This window comes from Jaculus jaculus, chromosome X (genome assembly GCF_020740685.1).
Source record: "Jaculus jaculus isolate mJacJac1 chromosome X, mJacJac1.mat.Y.cur, whole genome shotgun sequence".
In the NCBI taxonomy this organism is placed as follows: Eukaryota; Metazoa; Chordata; class Mammalia; order Rodentia; family Dipodidae; genus Jaculus; species Jaculus jaculus.
In genome coordinates, this window is record NC_059125.1 from 47,356,291 (window position 1) to 47,378,758 (window position 22,468).

Sequence of the window (22,468 nt, forward strand, 5' to 3'; positions counted from 1 at the left end):
CAGCAATAGGGTCTTATCTTTTAGTTCTGTTGGGTCACCAAGCACTTGGAAATGGCCTACTTTGCTTTGGGGACCTTATGGTTCTCCCTAGCCAACTACTTAATGTGTAACTCAGTTCTTGTCCTGGAATTCACAAGCCAGAGCTAGTGATTTTATGATTAAGCTTTCTCCACCTTCTACTGGATATCACTCTGGTGTGACCACCTCCCTTAATTGGGGTTTAAGTCTTATATACTGCTATTTAGGAGGAATATACCTAATATATTAAGTACTATAGTCATTAGTTTTGTGTATTTTCCTCCTCCCCACATTACCTTATCCTGACTCTTCTACCTCCACCCTCTCATGTTCTTTCCCTTAACTAGATTTTCTAGTTATCCCTTCCTCCCCCTCCCTGTTTTCACTTCTTCTTGGTCTCATCTAGTTCTAAACTAATAGTCTTAATGCTTACTGCCTTTTGATCTCTTCAGCTTGTCCATTTTAAGAACAACATATAAGAGGAAACATGCTGTGGTATCCTTGTTTGTTGAAGTGTTTTACCTGTGTTTTCATCTAGCTCTTTTAAAAGCTTCAGTTCTTAATTTATGGTCTTTAATTTACTTTCATTTGTTTTTTGTTGTACTTGGTGAGATATGAGGATCTAGTTTCACTCTCTTACATGTACATATCCAGTTTCCACAGCACCATTTGTTTAAGATACTGTCTGTTTCCCAGTGAATATGTTTACCAAAAATCAGGTGTCTATAGTTATGAGAATCTACTTTTGGTTAACTTATTTCTATTCTAGTGCTGTACATGTCTGGTTCTGTACCAGTACAATGCTATTTTTATTACTATGGCTCTGCATTACATTTTGAAATCAAGTATGATGATACCTTCAGCATTATTCTTTCTACTTAGGATTCCTTTCTATTTTGGAGGGTTTGCACTTCAATAAGAAGCTTAGAATTTTCTTTTATATCTTGTAAAGAATTTTATTGGAATTTTGATATGAATTCATTGACTTTGTTTTTTGTAATGAAGTCATTTTCACAATATTAGTGCTTCCACTCCCTGTTCATGAGAGGTCTTTCTATCTTCTAGTATTTTACTCTACTTCTTCAGTATAATAAGGTCTTCATTATAGAAATATTTCATATCCCTAGTTAAATTTAAACCCAGGTATTTTATTTTTTGAAACTATTATGAATGGGCTTTTATTCTTGGCAAGTTTGTGTTGATATATAGAAAAGATAATGAGTTTTGCATGTTTATTTTGTATCCTATTATATTGCTGAAAGTGTTTATCAGATTTTTAAGACTTTTCTTGTAGAGTCTTTAGGGTCTTTTAACCACAGGATCATGTTGTCTACCATCAGGCATAATTTAAATTTTCCCTTTCCTATTTGTACGGTCTTTTATTTCTTTCTTTTGTTTTATTGCTTTAGCTAAAGCTTTGAGCACTGCACTGAGAAAGAGAGAAACTGGGTATCTTTATCTTATTTCTATTTAAAGAAAATGTTCCCAGTTTTCCCTATTTAGTATAATGTTGGCTATAGATTTGTCATGTATAGCCTTTATTATGTTGAAATACATTACTTCCCTTTCTTGTCTTTTTGGGGTGTTTATCATGAAAAGATACTGAAATTTGTCAAAAGCCTTTTTCTATATAGATTTAGATAATTGTGTAATATCTACAAGACTATTTATGTCCTATATTGCAATGATTGATTTGCACATGTTAAACTATCCTTATTTTCCTAAAATGAAGCCAACTTTGTCATGGTGTCTAATATATTTAATGTATTTTAAAATTTGTTTTGCCAAGAATTTTTGTTGAGAAATTTTGCATGTATGTGAATCAGGAAAATTAGTCTAGAATTTTCTTTTTTGTTGTATCTGTATTCAATTTTCGTATCAAAGTAATGCTGGCTTCATAATAGATTGAATTTCATAGTGTTGGCTCCATTTTTCTTTTATTTTGTGGCACAGTTTGAAGAGCATTGGTGTTAGTTATTACTTAAAGGCTTGGCATAATTCAGCACTGAATTTTCCTGGTCCTGAACTTTTCTTCAAACTTATTCTTGTGGGCAAATTTCAGTTCCTTGTGTCTGAAGAACTGAGGTCACCATCTCTTTATTTGCTGTTAACTATCAGTCACTATGAGCTACTAAAAGCTTCTCCTATTCCTTGATATATGCCCCCCTCCACTTTCAAGTTAACAATATTTTGAATCTTTGTTATTTACCTCTTTGCGTTTTTTTCCCTAAGTTCAATCAGAGGAAACTGCTTTAAATGAGCTTATATGTCAGGCCACCTGGATAACCTTCCTGTAATAAGGTCAGTTGTACCACATAACATAGCCCAGTTGTGTAAATAAAGCCATTAGTTTTACTGTCCCACAGGACATTTACCTGATTTGCATTTCAGTAATGTAGCAATATTATGTCAGGGTTCCATCTTTCAGTGATTATATATTTTAGTCCCTCCAATCCTTCTGTGAACCAGCTTTATAGCCCACGAATGCCATTGTTACCAAGTTAAATCTCTGTGTTAGATACAATTTTGATATGTTCACTATGGTTGCTTGATTGTCATGCATATTAACTTTTTGAAAATTATTTCTTGACAAGGTTGTGTGATCAAGGAAGTTTTTGACAAGTTGTCAAATTTATAAAAGGGTTTTGAACAATGTACCTCTCCTAGCCTTTAATTTGCTATTTAAGAAGTAGATGATGCAGCATTTCATAGTATCATTTAATAATGGGAACCTTTTACACAAAGTAGCTTTATAAAATACTGTCATACATAGTTATCAATGTTATCATAGCTAAGACCACAATGTCCAAAAGATACATGCTATCCATCTCTGTAAGAAAGGCATGATTTTAAAGATGCAGTAAAGTGATAGCTTCATGTAATTTGGCCCTGAGGTTTATATTCAGTTTGAGAACTTTTGTCTCATAATACTAAGCATAACTCTTAACTTCTCTCCCCTCCCCCAACACACAAGTCCTGTGAGATGACAGTGGTTCTAAGAGCCAAATCTCCCATTACCAACAACCTTTCTTTCCAGCCCAGAAAAAATGTTTGTAGATTTCTCCTTTTTCAGTGATGTCTAGGATAATTCTCCCACAAAATTGAAGAGAACTCACTTGTGGCTTGGAAACAAAAATAGTTGTGTCAGGAATTCTGTGTTCTGTTTCTGTAGCCCCACATCAGCAGAAGCCTGTATTGAACCCAAACCCATGTTTCAACTATGGTTTCTTATTCTGGAAAGCTCTCTTGTCATTTGGGAGCTTTTGTTTTTTCCCAGAAAGGCTCTCACTTTCTCTCTCCACTGCCAACTGATTCCCTTGAGTCCTAAATAAAGTTGGAGAATTTGAAGATTGTAAAGATTGGCAGTTTGTGGTTTACTTCAATTTAGAAGCAAACCTTGCAGGGGATCATGTCTCTAAATGTGGGCAGTAGAGAAATTACTGTTTTTATGAGCAGGCAAGGACCTTGAAGACGGTTCCTATGGTCAATTGTTTAGTCCAAAGTGAGCAAACTATGTAAGTTTGTGTTTGAAGTTCCCAGAAGTTTTCCCACCAAGTGGGATAGTAAGGTGGCCCTTCCAACCTTTACATTTGGTTACCTCTTATTTACTGGCTCATATGCATTCTCCCAAGTAGTTTTCCCCCAATGTCATAGAACACAAATGATGTTGGCAGTATCCTCCTTGATGGTCTTTAAGACGCATATGGAGATTCTTAGCATTCACGGAATCTATATTTATACATTTTCCCATTATCTTTCTAGTTGTACAGACAGGAGTAAGTTCTGACTCTATAGCTCCCTCAGGTGGCTTCCAAGGTCCAAACCTGAATACTTGGCCTTCTCCCTAAGTACCTCCAGGCACATCCCTATAGTGTGGTACATTCCAAGTGGGGGCAAACCTTCCTATATTTCATAAATATAATTTCTTCCTTTCCTGAAATTTACTAGTGGCAACTTAATCAAAGTCTTTTTCACACTATGTCACAAAATTTGCTTTTTGCCTTACAGTAATGACTCTACAATCCATATGATTTGCATGTACGGTGGTCACCATCTTAAATCTTTTTGAAAATTTAAACTCCTAATTTGAAACACCTGCAGATTTGAATGCAGTTGCAAAAAGTGATAACACAGAACTATATATATATATAGTATATATCTATATCTATATCTATATCTATATCTATATCTATATCTATATCTATATCTATATCTATATCTATATCTATCTCTCTCTCTCTCTCTCTCTCTCTCTCTCTCTCTCTCTCTCTCTCTCTCTCTCTCTTTGGGCCACTTTAGCTCAATGGTAACACCTTGAAAAACTATAATAAAATACTTCAACTAACACACCTACAAACAGTTCTGTCAGTATAGGAATCCATCTGCCATCTTACCTCCCCTCACCAATCACTGGCATATAGCAACAATTTTCTTTCTCTTTCTCAATGTTTATCTCTTCAAAGTGTATAGAACCAGAATCGTAGGGTATAGCCATTTGGAATTGGCTTTTTTGCTCACTAGGCTAGGGATTAGTCACAGTCATGTGTATATTGCTGAGTTGAATTCAGTGGTGTGACCATACTATCATTTACTTAACCATTCAACTTTTGAAGGCTAACTGAGTTATTTTCCACTTCGGGCCAATGGTGTTCATGAACAAGTTTTTATATTGTGAGTGTAATTTTTGGGTAATATGATAATTTCATGTTTTTTTTTTCAAGTTACTACCAAACTAATTTCCAAAATGCCTAAATTACTTTATATTCCTACTAGAAGTGTGTGAGTGGTCCAATTTCTCCATATTCTTGTCAGCACTTTAAGCCTACAACTATTTTTTTAATTTTGGCTATTTTAATAGGCAAGCAGCGATATATCATTGTTATTTTAATTCATATTTCCCTAATACCTAATGCTGTGTTCATTTACTATTTATGTACCATCCTACTAAAATTCCCATTTGTGTCTTTTGGCCATTTTCTAACTGGATTATTTCATTACTATTGAATTGTGAGAATTCTTTCTTTATATGTTCTATGTATGTCATTTGTTACTTATGCACTTTAAAAATATTTTCTACATTTTTGTCTGTGGGGCACTGACTTTTTTCCCAATACTAGTTATGAGATGTCTTACACTGAGTGGGCCTCATGTCTAATCAGAAGGCATCTGGTTACCCACAAGAGCTATATGCCACTTTTGCAAAAATGTGTGCTTCTTTTTGTCCATGTGGTAGATTGCATAGTTTGCAGGGTCTCCTACTACTTGTGCTGTTGGTGGCCATTTTCACATAGTACCTCTCATGGCACTTTCCAGAGCCATGAGAGTTTGTCAGAAAAGGTCTGGCTTTCTTTTCTGTTCCCACATGGTCTCTCAGTGTCCTGATATGGCAGCCTATGATGTATTTAGCAAATGTTGGGTAACTAACTGCTTGGCAATGTCCTACATTGTTTTGGAGACCTCATGGAACTCCCTGGCCAATTGCTCACTGTGTGTGTGTGGGGAGGTGGTAACACATTTAAGGTTCTTAGATTCACCAGCTAGCACCTAAGCTTTCTACTGGTCATATGGGTATGGTCTTTCCACATCCCTTAATTGGGAGTTACATCTACAACTTGTATACTGCTAACCCACAGGGCTGTTTCTAATGTACTAACCACTTTAGTCTTTAATTTTGTGTAGTTTCCCACCTCCCCCTCTCCCCGACGAGCCTGCTCACCCTAACACCCCCTAATATTCTTTCCCTCTAGTAGTTTGCCTGTTTATCTCATCTCTTCCCTACCTGTTTCCTGGTCTCATTCTAGCTATATGACTATATGATGAATGCTTACTGGCGTTTGCCCTCCTGTTCAACTGGTCCATTTTAGGAGCCACATAAGAAAGAAAACATGCAGCATTTGACATTTTAGATTGTGTGACCTCACTTAGGATGATATTTTCCAAATATCCATTTTCCTGCAAATTTCATTATTTAATTTGTCCTTCTGAGTATAATGCCATTGTGTATATATATCACATCTTTACTATCCATTTGTCTAACAATGAGCATCTGGGTTGAAATTCAATTCCTACCTATTGTGAATACAATGGCAATAAACTTGGTTGAGCAAGTTTCTCTAAAGTAAAAAGTAGAGTCTTCAGGGTAAGTGCGTAGGAGTGGAATAGTTGGGTCAGATGGTAACTCTATTTTCATCTTTTTCAGAAGTCTCCATACTGATTTCCATAGTGGTTGTATAAGTTTGTATTACTACCAGTAGTGAATGAGGGTTTCCCTTCCCCCACATCCTTACCAATATTTGTTGTCATTTGATTTTTTTAAGGATTGCCATCTTGACTGGAGTAAGGTGGAATTTCAGAGTTGTTTGTTTTTAAAAACTTTTTTTATTGTTTATTCTTATTTATTTGAGTGCAACAAAGAGGAAAGAGGCAGAGAAAGAGAGAGAGAGGAGAGAAAGAATGGACGAGCCAGGGCTTCCAGCCACTGCAAACAAACTCCAGACGCGTGCGCCCCCTTGTGCATCTGGCTAACATGGGTCCTGAGGAATCGAGCCTCAAACCAGGGTCCTTAGGCTTCACAGGCAAGCACTTAACCACTAAGCCATCTCTCCAGCCCTCAGAGTTGTTTTAATTTGCATTCACATGATGGCTAAGGATGTTGAACATTTCTCATGATTAGTAATCATTTATATTTATTCCTTTGAGAATTCTTTGTTCAGTTCTCTGGCCCATTTATTTTTCAGTGAATTATTTGATTATTTTATTGCTTAATTTTTTCAGCTCCTTGTAGATTCTAGGTATTAGGCCTCTGTCAGTGATATAGCTAGTGAAGATTTTTCTCCCATTGTAATCTATTGAATTCTGCTTATGGTATGCATATCTGTACATAAGATATTTAGTTTCATGAGATTCTACTGGTTGAGTGTTTTTCTGAGCTACTGAGGTCTTATTTAAAAAGTGTTTCCTGATTCCAATATTTGGAGTGTTCTCCCTATATTTTCATCCAGTCGTTTTAGAGTTTCAGGTCTTATATTAAGGCCCTTAAACCATTTGGAGTTGGTTTTTGTGCAGGGTGAGAGAAGTGGATGTAGATTCAATTTTTAAACTACATACGGTTATTCAATTTCTCTAGCACCATTTGTTGAAAATGCTGTCTTTTCTGTAGTGTGCATTGTTGGTTCTTTTGTCAAAGATCAGCTGAATGAACTAAGGCCTGGATCTTCTATTATGTTCCATTGATCTACATGTCTGTTTTATACCAATACCATGCTGTTTATATTGCTGTGGCTGTGTAGTATAACTTGAAAACATGTTTAGTGATACCTCCAGTAGTGTTTGTTTTTTTGGGGGGGGTGTTTTTTTCAAGGTAGGGTCTCACTCTGGTCCAGGCTGATCTGGAATTAACTCTGTCCTCTCAGGGCAGCCTTGAATTCATGGCGATCCTCCTACCTCTGCCTCCCGAGTGCTGGGATTAAAGGTGTGCGCCACCACACCTGGCTAGTAGTGTTTCTTTTGCTGAGAATAATTTTGAATATCCAAGTCCTTCTGTAGTTCCATATGAATTGTGACACTGTTTTTACTATTTCTGTGAAGAATTACGCTGGAATTTTTATTGATATTGCATTGAATCTATATATCACTTTTTTGTAAAATGGCCATTTTCACAATATTAATTATACAAATTTGGGATCATGGGAGGTCTTTCCATCTTTTTGTGTCCTCCTCAGTTTCTTTCTCAGTGTTTGTATTAGTCAGGGTTCTCTAGAGGAACAGAACCAGTAGAATGAATTATATTAAAAGGAAATTTATTGGATTAGTTTATGACAGTCCAGTAACAGAAGATTATAGGCCTGAGAGTCAAGGAATCTGGTAGCTGTTCAGACCATGAGGATGCCTCAGCCATCCCAATATGGCACTAAGGGCCTGGAGGTGTCCTGGAGAGACTCTACTCTTCAGTTCACACTGATCTTAGGTCCACACTAGAATGCAGCAAAACAGCAAATAGCAAACAGCACTGGCAGCCAGGTGGGAGGGGAAGAAAATACCTTTCTTCCAAGAGCTTTTGATAAAGCCTCCCCTCCAAGAGGGGCTGCCCACTCTGGGGAAAGGGCTCATCATGGGGGCAGTATTACTCCTTTACTTAATCCTTCCTGGAAGCAACCTCAAAGACCCACTTATGAGGAATATCTGTGGATTCCTAAACAGATCAAATTGACACAAACTTAACCATCACAAGTCTACCCCTTGTCAACTTGACCACAAACCATATCTCCTCACATCATACTTAATTTCCAAATGAAGATAGTACAAGGTCATAACTCTGCCTAATATGATATAACTACCCCTTGTACAACCAGAAATGCACAATCTCTTCCTCCAGCCCCATACAAAGCAAGGCTCCATGAGGAACTCTCAGTCTTTAATATAATAAGTCAAATATAAATTCAACAGTGTCTAACTAGCCATATGATATTAATCAGTATTAATTACCTAATACAGAAATAGTGGGAGAACAAAAGCATCTTAATATTGGTATAGGTATGTACAAACATTCTTAATAAGATAAGACAGAAACACTCATGGCAATTACAGTCCATGTTTTTGTAACAGGTCATGTGGTCTTAGCTGGTATTTATAACTGCCTTCTTCTACTATCCATTCTGTATTTCCTCCACCTTAAGAAAGCACCTCAGCAGGTCTTGGTTCTTTACCTGGAGGAATGACCCACACCTTCATTCTTGAAGGATCTGGGCCATTTATCACACTGCCTTGATTGTGTTGTTGTATTTTCCATTGACTTTGATAAAAGGGCATGGTAACACCAGGAGACACCCTAAAGGATCTCTTGCACTCCAGACATACTCCATTGTAGAGGAACAGTTCAATTTCCCCCTGATAGTCTGGATCAAGTGTTTGACAATAGCAAGTTAAGTAACCTAAGACCAGTCTCAGTACCTGTAATTTTAATTTGCTTGACATTTTCCAGCTTAAAAATCTTAAATCTCTCAGTCAAATTATCTTTAGCCAAGCACATCAGTCTATTACAAATTTGACTTTGATTAAAGTCTCTGGGCCTGGGCAGCAGGATGCAGCCAGCCCTTATGCCAGTAGCCTAGTTCCAACAAAGTCCTCTGCAGTCTTTCCTTATTCTTAGAAAGCTCATAAGCCAAGCCTTGAAGTTCAATACTGTCTGCACTTAGCATTCTCAAACTCTCATCAGAATAGTCCAATAACTTGGCCTATTTCACCAGAAGGAAACTTTAGTTGCAAGCACCAAGTCCATGCCCATTCCTCCAAAACAAAACTTCCAAAAGATCAACATCCACATGGTCAGCTTCATCTCAGCCCATTTCTTTTTTATTTATTTATTTATTTATTTATTTATTTATTTATTTATTTATTTATTTATTTGAGAGTGACAGACACAGAGAGAAAGATAGAGGGAGAGAGAGAGAATGGGCACGCCAGGGCTTCCAGCCTCTGCAAACGAACTCCAGATGCGTGCGCCCCCTTGTGCATCTGGCTAACGTGGGACCTGGGGAACTGAGCCTTGAACCGGGGTCCTTAGTCTTCACAGGCAAGCGCTTAACTGCTAAGCCATCTCTCCAGCCCTCAGCCCATTTCTTCGTACCAACTTCTGTATCAGACAGCTTCTGGTTTGCTGAGATGAACTTCCAGACCAGGCAGTTATGGAGGAAGGGATATTTATTTAAGATTACAGACTTCATAAGTTCCATAATGGCAGAAGAAGCTGGCCTGCTTTCACAGGACCAAGAAGAGAAAGAGAAGCACAAGCCAAAAGCCAGGAGACACACAGCATCCATATCTTTAGATTGAAATCTGAAACCCATCACCACTCCTTAAGAGCTGCCCAGTGACACTGCCTCCAGCCAGGTGGCTGCAGATGCAAACTACAAAGTAATAAAGCATTGAATATATTGGGGGCCATCTTTTAAAACTACCACAGTGTTATTATGTTTTCATTGACTAGGTCTTTCACTTCCTGAGTTAGTGATAGTCTAAGGTATTTAATTTTTGTGGCTAATGAAAATGGAGAAGCCTCGCTGATCACTTTCTCTGTGTGTTTGTCTTTGGCATATAAGAAAGCTACTGAATTTGTCATTGCTTTTGTATACTGCCATTTTGCTACAAGAATTTATCATCTGTAGAAGTTCTTCTGGTAGAGTATTTTGGCTCACTATTGTATAGGATAATGCTGTCTGAAAATAAGGCTAGTTTGCCTCTTTCATTTCCAATGTGTATCTCTATATCTTTCGCCTGTCTTATTGCTTGGGCTAGGACTTCTAGTACTATGTTGAAGAATAGTGATGAGTGTGGCAGGTATCCCTGTCTTGTTTCTGATCTCAATGGGAATGCTTCAAGTCTTTCCTGGTTCAGTATGATTTGGGTCTTAGGTGCTCTATTATGTTGAGATAAGGTCCTTCCATCCCTAGTGTCACTAGCATTTTAGTCATGAAGTGGTACTGTATTTTGTTGAAGACATTCTCTGCATCTATTGAAACGATCATGTAGTTCTTATGTTAAATTTTATTTATGTGGTATATTACACTTATCACTTTTCATGTATTGAGCCATCCCTGCATCCCTGGGATGAAGCCTGCTTGATAGAGTTGGATAATTTTTTACTGTATTCTTGACCTCAGTTTGTGAGGATTTTAATGAGAATTTTGCATCTAAATTCTCAACTCATTAGAGATATTGGTCTATAATTCTCGTTTCCTGTTGTGATTCTCTGTGGTTTTGGTGCTAGAGTAATGCTGGTTTTATAGGAGTTTGGGAGCATTTTCTCTTTTCTAATTGTATGAAATAACTTGAGAAACATGGATTTAGGTCTTCAATAAAGATTTAATAGAATTGGGATGAAAATCCATCAGGTTCTAAAGGTTTTTTTGTTCTGTGATCTTTTAATTATATTTTCAATCTCATTAGATGCAATAGGTTTGTTTAGGCAGGTTACCTATTCTGAGTATAATTTTGGTAAGTGATATGTGTCTAGGAATTCATCCATTTCTTCCAGATTATCCAACTTTGTGGAATAGAAGTTTTGGAAATATGTCTTGGTGATTCTTCCAATTTCCTTGGTGTCAGTTGTAACCTTTCTTCATTTTTTAAAAAAATTATTTATTTATTTATTTATTTATTTGAGAGCGACAGACACAGAGAGAAAGACAGATAGAGGAAGAGAGAGAGAATGGGCGTGCCAGGGCTTCCAGCCTCTGCAAACGAACTCCAGACGCGTGCGCCCCCTTGTGCATCTGGCTAACGTGGGATCTGGGGAACCGAGCCTCAAACCAGGGTCCTTAGGCTTCACAGGCAAGCGCTTAACTGCTAAGCCATCTCTCCAGCCCCTTTCTTCATTTTTAATCTTGTTAATTTGAGATATTTCTTTTTTTCCTTTGATGAAATTGACCAGGGGGTCATTTTGCTTATTTTTTTTTCAAGGAACCAGCTCTTTGTTTTGTCAATTTTTAATTGGCTTCTTAATTCATAATTTATTCTTATTCTGACCTTAATTATTTCTTACCATCTGGAACTTTTAGGATTGTGTTGTTTTTGTTTTCCTAATACCTTTAGGTGGTTTGTTAAGCTATTAATTTGAGATCTTTCTGTCTTTGTTATAATGGCATTTGGTGCTATAAAATTTTCCCTTTCAAACAAATACCTTCATTGTATTCCATAAGTTCTGGTATGTTTTTATTATCATTCAGTTCTAGAAATTTTACAATTTCCTTTCTGATGGCTTCTTTGACCTATCTGTTGTTGTATAGTGTATTGTTCAGTCTCCACGAGCTGGTGTTTTTTTATGACTGTTTCTCTTATTCTTTATTTCTATCCTTAATATATTGTGTTGAGATATAATTCATGGAGTTATGTAAATTTCCCTAAATTTGTGGAGGCTTGCTTTATGGTAAATTTTAGATAAGGTCCCATGAGCTGCAGAGAATTTGCATGCTGTGGAATGGGGGTGGAATGTTCTGCAGATGTCTGTTAGGTCTAATTGGTCTATGGTGTTTTTAAGTTCCATTACTTCCCTGTTAATTTTCTGCTTGGAAGATCTGTCTATTAATGATAGTGGGATATTTAAGTTCTTGAGTATCTTGGTGCTTATTTCTGATTTGTTGTCAAGTAGGTTTTGCTTTATAAAATTTGGTGTGCCTTTGTTTGGTGAATATGGATTTATGATTGTGATATCCACTTGGTGAATCATTCACTTGATGAGTTAAAAATGGCCTTCTTTGTCTCATTTGATTACTTTTGGTTTGAAAGTCTATTTTATCAGATATTATTATAGCCATACCCACTTGTTCCTTATTTCCATTTGCTTGGAAGATTATTTTCCATCCTTTAACCCTGATGAAGTATCTATCTTTAACAATGAGGTGGATTTCTTATAGACAGCAGATAGGTGGAACTATTTTTTCTGGTTCCCCTCCCCAGTTAATCTTTTGTGTCTATTAAATGGGGAATTAAGACCATTGATGCTCAGAGTTATAGTTAACTGTGAGGTTTGCTTTAATCCAAGTCATACTGAAGGACTTGCAGCTTATTGGTCAGTGTGGAATTCAAGCAGATTGCCTGTTTGTGTACTCCAACACAAACATGTGGTGGTCTGGCAGCTTTAGCCCCTGGGACACGAATGCACATTTGTGAAGATTGCCTGTTAAAGAGTGATAGAGCAGGTGTGGCCCCAGCATACTCTAGCCACACAACTGTATCGAGGTCAAGGAGACCTTGAACCTGTGCATCTCCAAGTGTGCCATGTCCATGGAGCTCAGGGAAGTGAAGCTGGTTGTGTGAAGATTGGGCTACCTGTTAGCACCAGTGAGTGCCCCAGCTCCCTGCCTGTGCCCAAGCCACACAGGCAGTGGAGATATGCTAAGCACATGCCTGCAACCCTGGACTAACTACTTGTTGCAAAGTGCATGGGTATGGTCCCAGACTGTGGCACTCTGCCCTCTGCCTCACTCTGTGCCAATTGTGACCTTCCACTCCCACCACTACACTGCTGCTGACCACCGCACTCTACACCTGCCATTCCTCTCTGTGCCCATCACCTCACTGCACACCTGCTGTCACACTCTGTGTACACCACTCTACTCCACACCCACTGATGCTCTCCATGCCCACTGCCTGTGCCCACTGTCTGGGAGACTCTCAGTGTGTGTATGCCTGTAGATGTGCCCTGCCCATGGAGGTCACAGAGACAGACACCTGTGCCCATGTGGAGTTTCAGCCACTTGCCTGAGCAAGTTTGTGCCCCAGTTCATGTTACCCAGCCTGCTCCAAGTGTTCTTCCCTCATCTAAGAGGAAGGCCAATCACTCACCTGTTCTGTCTGCAAATACTTGGCCAGGGCACATAGCCATGCTACAAAGCACCAAGCATGTAGGAATCTGGCACTCTACTTTACATACAAGGAAACAGGACATATATTCACATGGATAGAAAGCAGTGGAGTAGAATATAAGGCCAAGCTCATCTAATGTGAAGCTTTTAACCAAAAATTTCCCTGATAACACAGTAGAGACAGCACAATGAACTTCACATATCTTCATCACCAACCTGTTTTTCAAAGAATGCTTCCAAGTCATCCATTCATCTTACTGACTTTGAGTTCTTCCATCTTGAAGCAAATGCAAATGGTTCTTAGAGGTAGAGGCAGTGCCTAGCACAAAGCAAAGCTTCTGATAGTCTTCCAGACATGAGAAGAGCAGAGATAGAATTAGTGTAAAGTAGAGCAGAATCTGTAATATCCTAACACCCATGGTAATGTCTTGTTTCCATCACATTTTAAACACAACCCAGCCACTGTTCTGAGGATCTGTCCCCAACAAAAAACATTTGCTTCCTGAAACTGTGGACACTGAAAATGAGCAAGAACTGTCATTCAATTGTCCCCTGATCAGAAACTTTGTATCAGGTGCTGGGAGAAAGCAGCATAATTGTTATTTCCCCGTGGTTCTTTTAGAAGTGTTTCTTAGTTAGTAGGATGTTACTAAACATTATGTACAGTTGGCTGGATATTAAAATTATATATTAAAACATTTTTGTTGACAACTTCCATAATTGTAAACAGTATCCCATGGTAATTCCCTCCCTCCCCCCACTTTCCCCTTTAAGCTCCATTCTCCATCATATCCCCTCCCCATCTCATTCAGTCTCTCTTTTATTTTGATGTCATGATCTTTTCCTGCTCTTATGATGGTCTTATGTAGGTAGTGTCAGGCACTGTGGGTGCCTAAGTAGCAGAAGCCACACTGGCTGGGTGTCCTGATCTCATGTTTTTCACCAAATTTGATGGCATTAAATCATTTTAACAACAAATAATAAACCACCTACTATGTGCTAGGCATTGTTCTGGCTGAATTTCTGCATGGTGTCAGCTATACTTGATAGATTCTTAACTTAGTCTCTTAATATAACTAAATGAACAGAATATCACTTTTTTTCTTCTGGCAGAAATTAGGAAAAAGAATACATGGATAATTCTTCACTAGAGCTATGTAAACTTTCACCTTTCCAAATGACTCATTTTCTACATTCATTCAACTGGTAATCTTGAACAGATGGCTCAATGATTAGGAGTCATAGAGAGAATTAATATTCACTTGTTTCCCAATATTATTGTTTCACGATATTAGCTAATTAATTAAATCTTGCCACAAAATATTCTAATCCATATCAGTTTTATTATTTTGCTCAACAAGGGCAAAAGAAAAGTTGTGAAAATAGCCCTATCTTAGGAAATGAATTTTTGCCTCAATATCATTCTCTTTGAAAACTTTAAGAAGCAACATGAAAACTTCCATGTGATAAAAACGCTCATAATGCCAGTGTGAGACTAGAACCTGGTGTCATGATTAAGAACCTAACCTTTACTACCTGTTTGAGGTCAAGTCAGTGATGGAGAAAGTGCCTGATTCTGAGGCAAAGCCACTGGAGATGAAATAGGCTGGCTGAAAAATGTGACATGCTTAGAGTTCAACTGAAGGTTGGGTCTAGAAAATAGCATGTAAACAGCACATCTAGTATAAGATATAGGATTATTTTGAGGACAAAGAGCTATTTTAAAGGCATAGAAGATAGCTTAGTTATTAAATTGCTAGCCTTACAAGCATATATACCCAACTTCAATTCCCAGAACGTATGCGAAAATGCTGGGCATAGTGGTGTATACTTATCATCTCTGCTCTGGGAGACAAAGACAGACAGATCCCTGGGGCTCCTCAACTAGCCACTGTAGCCTGATTAGCAAACTCCATGCCAGTAAGATATCCTATGTCAAAAGAGGTGGATGTCATTATTGAGGATGACATCCAAAGTTGTCATTTGACTTCCATATATATGTGCATATATACCTGTACACACTCATACTCTTATGCATTTAAAAAAAAAGCTATTTGGGGGCTGGAGAGATTGCTTAGTGGTTAAGGTGCTTGCCTGCAAAGCCAAAAGACCCAGGTTCGATTCCCTAGGACCCATGTAAGCCAGATGCACAAAGTGGCAGATGTGTCTGGAGTTTGTTTGCAGCAGCTAAAGGCCCTGACATGCCCATTCTCTCTCTCTCTCTCTCTCTCTCTCTCTCTTTTTCTCTCTCTCTCATTCTGTCTCTTTCTGTGTCTTTCTCAAATAACTAAGTAAAATAACAAATTTAGTTTAAAAAGAGCTATTTTGAATTTTTTATATACAATAAGGTTTTGGGTTAAATATGCTAGTCTCAAACTCCTGGGCTCAAGCAATCCTCAAGACTACTTAAAAATACAAATGTAGGGCTGGAGAGATGGCTTAGCAGTTAAGCGCTTGCCTGTGAAGCCTAAGGACCCTGGTTCGAGGCTCAATTCCCCAGGACCCATGTTAGCCAGATGCACAAGGGGGCGCAGGCGTCTGGAGTTTGTTTTCAGTGGCTAGAGGCCCTGGCGCGCCCATTCTCTGTCTCTCTCACTCTTTCTCTCTCTGTCACTCTCAACTAAATAAACAGCAATGCCAATGTTACATGCAAAGCTGGATTACTTGCATGTCCTTCCCTTCTCTTATTGGTCAATGTGTCTTCAGCCTTAATTTGTAAGCAGATACCTTGTCATTGGCCAGGACTGAAAGTAACTAAGAGACTAGCCTACATGTTCTTCCAACCTACACCAAAGCCATATCCTGGGAACTTTACATATCTGTTAAAAAAAAAAAGGTGGATTTCTGTGACTTTCAATTCACTATTACCCTTTCCTATCTCTAATAATATGGCAGAGGCAGGGTATCATATCTTGTCACATCAGCTTGGAGGTAACAGCAAGAGTTAGTGATTTAATGAACACCTAGTAGGACTGGCCTCAAAAATTTCAAGGTCCTTGCCCCATTTACCCACTACTTCCATCAAGGTTCCACTTCCCAGAGATTCCACCAACTAGGGATTGAGTAGGACTTTTAATCAGAAACACATAAAGCTATGGGGAATATTTCACATTCAAACCAGCATATAACCTATGGGTTCTGGGAACAGCTTTATCTATGTAGCCACATGGGGAACCTTCAGTCAAACACTTTTAAAAAATATTCTTTTTTATTTTTTTTTGTTTATTATTTTTATTTATTTATTTGAGGGTGACAGACAGAGAAAGAGGCAGATAGAGAGAGAGAGAGAATGGGCTCGCCAGGGCCTCCAGCCACTGCAGACGAACTCCAGATGCGTGCGCCCCCTTGTGCATCTGGCTAACGTGGGTTCTGGGGAATTGAGCCTCGAGCCAGGGTCCTTAGGCTTCACAAGCAAGCGCTTAACTGCTAAGCCATCTCTCCAGCCCAAAATATCACTTTTTCAATTGGCTTACCAAATGGAATGTTTCTGTATGGCTTATTCACTTAGCTTAAGTTTTGCTTCATCCCCCACCACCTCCTTTTCTCCCTCATCCCTCACCCTTCATTAGCTTTTCCTTTCCACTATTAATCTGCTCAACTTTCATGTCCCATTTGTTCTACAATCCCTATTGTTCCTTTTATAACTCCTTAACCTTGATAGACATTCTTATTTATAACCTATAATCTAGAAATTCAAAAGTTGGATCCACATATGAGAGAGAACATACAGCCTTTGTATTTCTGAGCCTGGGTTACCTCACTCAGTGCTTTTTACAATTTCCATCCATTTTCCTACACATTTCATAATTTAATTTTTCTTTATAGCTGAATAAGACTAGATTATTAATACTATAATATCACATTATCATAATTCATTTATCAGTTGATGGGCAGCAATTAACATGACTGAATATATATCTCCAGAGTGTAGGGTCCTTAGGGTATATACCAGGAGTAGTATACCTGGATCATAAGTTAGTTATAATTTTAGTTTTTTGAGAAATATGCACAATTATTCCCATAGTGACTGTACCAACCACAATGAATAAAGGTCCCTTCCCCCCCAATTTGTTGTCATTTTTTTTATGAAAGCCTTTGACCAGTGAGATAGAATCTCAAAGTTTTAATTTGCATTTCCCTGGTGGCTAAGAATATTGAATACTTTTAAACATACTTATTAGCTAATTTTATTTTTTGAGAACTCTGTTCAGTTTTATCATTTGTCAGTTGTTGATCTTATAGGCATAGATAAGGATTTTCTAAATAGGATCTAGTTATTTGTGCCATTGTTTTGGAAGTATGTAACTTTTGTTTTGATTTTACAGGGCTAACACTTAAGAGACTGTCTGGTGCTCAGATGATGGGTATTTGGAATCTTTTTAAATTGCAAATGAATTGTAACTTTTTTCATACAGAAAATGCCATTGAAATACTGAAAAGGGTTGTATTGAATCTGCAGATAGGTTTTGATAGAATGTATGGTTTAACAATATTAATTATTCTAATCCATAAACACAGAATATCTTTCCATTTGTTTTTTCTTCATTTATTTTTATATTCTCTAATTTTTCATCAATGTTTTATAGTTTTCAACATATAGATCTTTGACTTTTGTGGTTAAATTTATTGTGAAATATTTAACTCTTTTTATGCTATTTGAAATAAGACTGCTAATTTATTTTTTGGACAGTTCTTAGGTGTATAAAAATACAACTGCTGGTTGTGATTAAGAAATATAGCCAATTTATAATTTACTCATTTAGTTGTTATTGCACATTTAGAACTTACTACATTTAACATCATATTGTCTGCAGATACAATTTAACTTGGTTCTATCTCACTTATATACCTTATTATTTCTTTTTCTTACCTGGATAAGACATTTAGTATTAAGTTGAATGAAATTATGTGAGTGTACATCCTTGTCTTATTGTGGATATTACAGGAAAAGCTTTTGACTTTTTACCTTTAACTGTGATGTTGTAGCAGACAGCTTCGGGTTCATTGAGATACACTTCCAGACCAGGCACAGCTATGGAGGAAGGGATTTATTGAAGCTTTTCAGATCTAGGGGAAGTTCTATAATGGCAGAAGAAACTGGCCTGCCCTCACAGGTCCAAGAGAGAGAGAGAGAGAGAGAGAGAGAGAGAGAGAGAGAGAGAGAGAGAGAGAGAGAGAGAGACAGAAGAACAAACCAAAAGCCACATAGCATACCACACTTCAGGAACTCCAGCTAGGCACACTTTGTATATCTTTGGATTGAAATCTCAAACCCACCAGTGACACTATCTCCAGCCAGGTGGCTGCAGATGCAAACTACAAACTGATACTACACTGAATATATTGATGGATATCTCTTCAATCTACCACAGATGTTATCCAAGGTCATGTTTTATATGGTGTTTATTGTATAGTAGTAGTTTCCTTCCATACTTATTTTTGAAAACTTAAGCATGAAAAAATAATGAATTTGGTCAAATTGTTGGCATCCATTAGGATAATTATGTGGTTTTTATTCTTTATTCTGTTTGTATGATTTATTATTTTTAAAATTTATTTGTGTTGAACCATCCTTGAATCACAGGGATATATTTCATTTGATCATGCTAAATGATCTGTTTAATTTACTGATGAATTCAGCATTTCATGAAGTTTTGCATCTAGGTTCATTAGATATTTTGGCCTGAATTTTTTTTTTCTTATAGTGTACTTTTTTGGTTTTGGTATCACTATAATGTTGTCTTGCTAAATGAACTAGAAGTGCCTGCTCTTTTTCAATATGGGAGAGAAAAAATTGAGGAAATTAGTATTAATTCATTTTTAAATATTTGGTATAATTTACCAGTGAACCCTGTGGTCATGGGCCTTCTTTACTTAGGAGGCTTTTGTTGACTAATTTAATGTACTATTCATTATTGGTCTGCTCAGATTTTTCTATTTATTCATGACTCAGTCTTAGTAGATAGTGTGATCCTAAGATTGTATTGATCCTTCTAGCTTTTCTAATTTGTTGGCATGTAATTATTTATTTAGTGATTTCTCATGAACTTTCATTTTGGGAAGCATCATGCCTTCAAAAACTGAGAACCAATTTATGAATGATCTGCTTTATTTCTGTAGTATCAGTTACAGTATCTACTCTTCCATTTCTAATTTTATTTGGTTTTAAAGAGACTTATTTATATTTTAGTCTATCTGAAGTTTTGCCAATTATGTTTATCTTTACAAAATACCAACTCTGTTTTACTGAGTTTTGGGTTGTTTTTCTAGTATCCAGTTCATTTACTTCTTTGATCTTTGTTATTTTCTTCCTTCTATTAACTTTGGGCTTAGTTTCTTATTTTTTATTCCTGGGGACCAATTTAGGTTATTTATGAGAAATGATTTATATAAGCTTTATCACTACAAATCTCCCTTGCATAACTCTTTTTGTTGTATCTCCTAAGTTTTATTTAGTATTTTTATTTTTTGTATGTTACTGACTTCTTTCTTGATACTGACCTTTCATTGGCACATTGGTTGATTATGAGTGTGTTGTTTAGTTTTTAAATATTTGTGAATTTTCTAATTTTTCTTCTGTCATTGATTTCTGGTCTCATAGCATTGTGTTTACAAAAAATAATTGATATGATTTCAGTCTTCTTAAATAAGTTAAGACATATTTTTTGTTATAATTGTTTTTATTTTATTTTATTTTATCTTTTTGGTCTAACATGTAATATATACTAAAACAAACATACTCTTTGGTCCATTGAGAAGAATGTGTATTTTACTGATTTTGGATGGACTGTTTTGTATATGTGCCTGTTAAGTCACTTTGTTCTAAAGTGTAGTTTAAGCTCAAAGTTTTCTAGATTTTCTACCTAGATGATCTATTGGTCATTAAAATTGAGATGTTAAAGTCTCCTCTTATTGCTGTGTTGCTTTCTATCTTTTTAAAACTATGACTATTTATTTTATATATTTAGGTGCTCCAATGTGAGACATATATACAGTTATAATTGTTATATCCTCTCAATAAGTTTCTTCTTTACTATTATATAATGACCTTATTTGTCTCTTCTTACAGTTTTTGACTTAACAATTATTTTACCTGATATAACTATAACTACTTATGCTCTCTTCTCATTTCCACTTACATACATAGCCAGATGTCTGTTCATATCCATGAGCTGTCTATGGAAACAATAGGATGTCATATTTGCCATCTGTGTAAAATTCATGAGAAACCAACTATTAATGGAGAGCATTGGTGCATATGGGATAGTTGGGAGCTTCTTCTAGCAAGTTGCTTTTTTATTTTTATGTTTATTATTAGTATTAACAAGATATTTTATATGAATACATCATATGTTAATATCCTCTTTTCCCTGTCCCTGTCCCCATTCAATTGGGGATGCTCCTCAGTAGGTTACAGGTATTACCCATGGGGTTGTAGTTTATGCATTGTGGGAGCAGCAGTCGGTTATTTTTGGAGAAGGAAATGTCTCTGGGCATGATGTTTTAACCTGGGGTTCTTACAATCTTTCCACCCCCTCTTCTGCAAAATTCCCTGAGCAGTGGTGGGTGAGTTTTAAATCTACTGCAGTGATGAGTTCTTAGGAGCCACTGGATCTCTGCTTGGTAGGTGTTGAGTATCCTCAGGGTCTGTCTACTACACCTTGGCACTGGTTATCAGGAACACCATGGAAGGAGCACTATTGCTCATCCCCCCATTCCTCTGTGGATTCAGCTGTGGCTTGGCTCTTTCCTTCAGTCTTGCTACCTTCTATAAAAGAAGAATAGATTCTTCAATGGAGAGTACAGTCAGCATAGTTTAAACGGGATAAGTATTATTAATTTTGAGAGAATTTGATGTATGTAATTCCTCTTTTAGCCAAAGACCTGCGAGAGCTTGACACTGGAGAACATAATCTCTGTCTCCATAGGATTCCAACCTGGTTCCCTATTCCAGACATGGATTCCTTTACACTCCGAGGATCTGTTGCCTAATTAGAAAGCTATTGATTTCCCACTGAAGCTGTGTGCCACTATTCCACTGGTGTGTACATCGGGTCAGGGGGTTTGCTTCTAAGTAGCTTAGACCTCTGGTTGCTCAGACCATTGTTGCCCATTTCCCCCCAGTAGCTCATATAGCTCTTTCCAGCACTAGACAGGCTGTCCAGGGACTGGCTTTCTTCTGAATTCCAGCCAGGTCTCTCTGTGCTCTGAGTCATCAGCATATGGTGTCTTTAGCAGTAAGGTCTTAGCTTTTGTCTCAGGCAGGTGCTTTGTGCTTTGACAGAAAGCTGTCTTGATTTGAGGACCTCATAGGTCTCTCTGATTGACAGCTCAATGTGGGTAGCAACCAATCTCTGGTACTGGGAGTTTCAGATCCACCTTACTCTAGTAAGGATGGCCATCATTAAAAAAAAATTCTAATGACAAATGTTGGCGATGAGGTGGAGTAAGAGGAACCTTCATCCATGTTGGTGTGAATGTAACTTCTACGACCACTATGGAAATCAATTTGGAGATTCCTGGAAAGGATGAACATAGAGCTACCAATAGACATAGTTATTCCCTTATGGGGCATTTATCCTAAATTCATCAATACAGAGATATTTGCTAAACCATGTTTATTGCTGCTCAATTCATTATAGTTAAGAACTAGAATCAACCCAGATGCCCATCATTGGATGAATGGATAACAAAATTGTGGTACATTTATACAATGGAATTCTACATTTATACAATGGAATTCAGTAGTTAGAAAAAAATGATACAATGAAACTTGTAGAAAATTGGACAGACTTGGAACAGATAATACCCAGTGAACTCACAGAATCACAGACAGACAAACACTGCATGGTGTCACTTATATGTGGTTCCTAACCTGGACCTGCTTGTGTTACTGTCATACATGGTAGGCAACTCAAAGCCCAGACAATAGTGTTGGTAGGGTTTGGGGGTTGGGGATGAAAAAGGGAGGGGGGAAAGCACACAGAAATTTGAATCCAAAACGATATGATACCATAGAAATCTTTATCCTTGGAGATAGTCTCAAAGATATAACCCTCAAAAAGAATAAGTGGGGCTGGAGAGATGGC